The sequence below is a fragment of the Phragmites australis genome, chromosome 7 (assembly GCF_958298935.1).
Source record: "Phragmites australis chromosome 7, lpPhrAust1.1, whole genome shotgun sequence".
NCBI classification, from domain to species: domain Eukaryota; kingdom Viridiplantae; phylum Streptophyta; class Magnoliopsida; order Poales; family Poaceae; genus Phragmites; species Phragmites australis.
In genome coordinates, this window is record NC_084927.1 from 28384366 (window position 1) to 28389006 (window position 4641).

Here is a 4641-nt window from a genome sequence, read left to right on the forward strand (position 1 = left end):
ACCTGTTGCGGGTGCGGCCGCGGCCAGCGCGTGTGCACTTCACGTATTGCGGCGGCGGCGGCGGCGCCCGCCTCGTTCGCCTCCCGATCGAACGCGAGGGCACGGTCCATCGTCAGGACTCGGCGGTGCTGCTCAATGCTCGTCTGGTTCTGGCGCCGCGCGTGATGCTAAATTCCATGCGGTGGACAAGTCCACGCTCCCGCGCGGTGTCTGGTTGCGGTTGGTGCTCGGGACTCGCCTGATCGACGAGGCCCTATTGGTAGTCTACGTCGCCTCTTGGCTACTAGTACTTTGCAAAACTTCTAGCATTTTGATGGAAAATTACTGTTCACGTAGCAGTTCACAAACGTGGGAGTAGTTTTGTCAAAAAAAAAAGAGCATGCACCAGCCGGGAATCGAACCCGGGTCTGTACCGTGGCAGGGTACTATTCTACCACTAGACCACTGGTGCTTTTGTGACAGCCGAACGGATTTTGTAACTTCATAAGTAGTACCGTACCAGCTAGATCAAGCTTGTAAGTTGTAACCTCCAAAGGTCTTTGAAATTCCGCGTTCACATGGAAAAGCTACATTAAGGCGTTTCTTTGTTGGCAATGCAATGTTAACGTATCTTTCTGTAGCAAATGTAACGTATTTTGTACCAAGTAACCCGCCCAAACAAGTAGAGAAAGGGATTATCTGTCAGAGATGGAAACCTGACACCCGACTGGATTGAGATATCCACTGCTGAATGCAGAATCCACCGGCTTATTCGGTTCTTTAGGATTTAATCTCTTAACGGGAACCTACGTAGAGAGGGGCTGAGTAAATTCTTCCCATATCACCCAAACTCTATAGGGAATTAATCTTTTACTTTCCTTAATCCTTCTTTTGAAGAATATGTTCAGTTTTAGTTGAGTTTCATTCCCTAATCTCTTCCTCCACTAGAACCCTAGAGATATAGTGCAGATCAGCATAACAGTTGTACTAAAGACATACTACAGATCAATTGTCGCAAAAGTTATACTAAATCTTAAGTTTACGCAAGTTACAACCATAACAACTGGCTTAGCGGTAATGTGACTTACAAGAAGATCCAGCTATAGCCAAGACACGGTTCCACATCTACACTGATAAAAAATGAATATATTTGCATGTGTGAAACAAACATAAACATATCAGCATGGTCCATTCATTGCTAGAAATGATTGTCATTGATGTCCACAACAAATGGCATCTCAAAGTGCTTGCATTGTTCAACAACAAAGGTAATCAATGCTTGCTATTTGAATGTTTATATGGTTTCTTATACCTAGATTCTAGATAAGTATTGGAGCCCTGTCATGAGTCTTTGGTTAAGAAATTATTTTATTTCTTAACCAAATCAAGGTAGATTCTAGTTCATCATCATAAATACTTAGAAAAAAATCTATTATCTGGATTTTTGAAGACACTGTATGCTTTGACTTTTTCCTACTTTGTCACTTCCATTTAGTTGAGAACAGATATGCACCTCTGGATTGAAAAATCATTACAGCAACCTCCTTGTCTCTTGCTAACTATGTAGCTTCATCCTCAGCCTGTTTGCTTATTATATCAAGGTATCTCTTCATCGATCCTTCTATGTTACTATTCTTCTGCATCTTTGTTTATTTTTCTTCTTTGTTTCTTGTTACAACAACAACCATTCTTTGTGGCCTCTGTTCATTCCTTTCAACACTTGCATCTTCATCTTTAATTGTTTTCACTCTTGCATCTGCATCGTCTTGTCCATAATAAGCCAAAGCCAGTCTCTTCCAAGTCTGAAAATATAACCTCGATGTTACCGAGCTCATCTGCACTCCCAACTTGTGTATGAACTAGATACTATGGTGGTTGAGTAGATGTGAAATTGTACGTTCTTTCAGTAGTATGATCTACATAATGAAGTTATTGTATAAGAAAGAGTAAGTAATATACAGTTCTCGCAAAACATAGATATTGATAATAAGGATTATGACTTGTTGACAAAACTAACTATCATAAAGTTCTTCTAAGGCATCAAATAGCGGAAAAGACTTGCTGTGAAACTACTTAGCTTTAGGAAATGACTACACAATAAAAGTAAAATACTAAATGATTGGGGTGTATTATTAGAATAATCAGCTATCTATTGACTACCATAGTCTATCTATTACTGACAAAATAGCATTAAGTAATTCTTTAGGAAAAGAAAAGGATGATCATATTCCTCTTAGCATGTGTGAAGTATCACGTAAACAGCATTAAGTAATTCTTTAGACCGAATTAAATTGTTAATCGATGCAGAAAAGTTGGACAGGTATAGACTATAGTTGAGCAGAACAGACCAGGAAGCTTTTTAAGCAGTTTGCACACCACAAGTTACCATAAAATAAATGAAACACAACATGAGGTTAAATATTTAACTCAGAGGATGAACGAGATCGTTATGAAGCACATGAACTGAAATAGCAAAGCATTGAAGTGCATCCCACTTCTGAAAGGAACTGAAAACAAAATGCAAAAATGGGCATAAAGTATGAGCGTTACTTTAAGAAACAAGTGAACTTTATATTCTGTCGTGCCAATAAACTATTGGAGCCACCAAAGTTATACTGCACAAATAAATCTACTTTTTGCACAATGTAACTCAATATATACTCTAATCATCCAGAAATAAAAAGATGAATATGATCATCCTTTTCTTTTCCTAAAGAACAAGCCCAAAAACTTCTTAGCTTTAGAATGCATAATAACTAACTACAAAATTAAATAATGTTCAAAAAATCATCTCACAATAATTATGTTGTTTCATATAGCTGGTTTAACCTCAATTATACACCTCTGATCGTTCCATGAAGTTTCTCTTTGCTTCCTTGCCTCTTTCAGCATCCTATATTATCTTTTTAACTACTTTTCCTTATCTTGGATTTGTGTCTTCTCCAACTCTAACCGATGCAGGGACAATCTACAAAGTAGACATAATGTACAGGAGTAAAATCAGTTTACATAATACAAAATAATTGCTCAATCTGCATACATGTCACTGCTTCGGGACGAAAACAAGAAAGAGGAAAAAGAAGAAAATTGCAAACCATGTTAGATGTTTTTCAAAAGGAGTATGCTAAAAAAGATATAGAGCTGAAGCAATCAGCATGATTTCAATTAGAACATTTGGACTAAAAAAACCCTACAATCAGAAATGTGGGTATGGAATAAAATTTGTCTAGGACTGAGCCAGAGATCATCGGCATGGCATACTAATGATGTTACAATTACATAGTACAATACAGAAAACGACATGTTGAGCTATACTTTCACTTTCACATATTTGCGAGCTGGATTATTTGCTTTGAGTAAAATTTCAGCACTAGTGCACTACTATCATGTTCTCCATAATTAGATTTTTTTTCCTGAAAGATTACTGTGACCTTATTTTGTAATTCTCACCCTATTCAGTTAAAGAAATGCATTTGGAATTATTACCCACTCCAAGGTAGTATGAAAAAAAGTTGGCTAATCATCAAAAGAAAAGGCAAGAACAGGTGAAAACATGTAGCGTCATTCTTCTTATGAGTTGTGACATTGCAGCATCAAATATTAATCAACAGAACATTGTGTTCGCACTCTTGAGCGTAGTACCAAAATCAGCTGTAACCAAAATTTGCCCCTTTCCTAACCAAACGTACTAGCGTGGTCCTATCAACAAGCAATTATTGAATCCTTAGTCCTCAAAACTAGTGGCAACAAGATTTGCCAAGGATGAACCCTGAATGCCCTCTAATTTATTGTAAAGCAGTTAATTAAACTTAGCATATCGCATCACAAAAGATCACAAATAGTCAAAAACAAACACCCAGGTAATAACGAGACACGTAGAACAAGATTCCAACATCGATGGCTAACGCTCCTGCAGAGAAACCAAAACGCGATTAAGGGGAGAGATGGTAATCAAGAGGGCAGCAAGAGGGGTCCACCGGGAAGGGTGGAGGAGAAGGAAAAGGTCACTTACCTGGATGAAAAAAACTAAGGATTCGACCAGCGCGTGTGTTACTTTCCTCATGAACGGAGGGGCGAGGTGGGGCGGCTGCGATGCCTTCGTTGTCAAGAACCCTAGGACGCAAAATCAAGAGCACTGGACACGACAAAACCCTAGCACGCGAGAGCAGAGAGGGAGGAAGAGGAGGGCGTCGCGACTACCGACAAGAAGGTAGCCACCAGAGGGGATGGACGCGGGAGGGGAGACCGCCACATCACCGTCACCTCCGAGAATTTTTTTTCATGCCTCGGTAGTCCATGGTTTTTTCCTCCGAGGAATTTTTCCACACCTCCATAGTCGGTGGTTTTGTCACGGGGGAGGAAGGGAGACAGGATGGGGCAGGTTACAATCCCAATCAAGCTTAAACGAAGACATAAAAAATACGACTAGAAACGTTTCCGCACCGAATTGATCCAAAGAGTTAGTCCACAACCCCAACCGTTCCCGACCCAACCAAACAAGGCCTTACTTGGCTCCGGACTCCTCACAAGTGCAGAAACTAGTCCTAATGTCACCACGGTTCATTTTCCCGCAAGCCTACAACGAAGTTTCTTTAGAATCCATGTCGTCTTTTTTTTAGAACCCACATGTCACATCTAAAGACAGTGATTTGCACATCAGGA

The 4641-nt window shown here is 39.8% G+C and overlaps 1 non-coding gene across 1 annotated transcript; it reads right to left on the reverse strand.

Moving 5' to 3' along the window:
* Positions 1–380: 380 nt before the first annotated feature.
* On the reverse strand, positions 381–451 carry TRNAG-GCC (transfer RNA glycine (anticodon GCC)). Its single transcript has one exon. It is a non-coding gene; the product is annotated as a tRNA-Gly (tRNA).
* Positions 452–4641: the final 4190 nt, after the last annotated feature.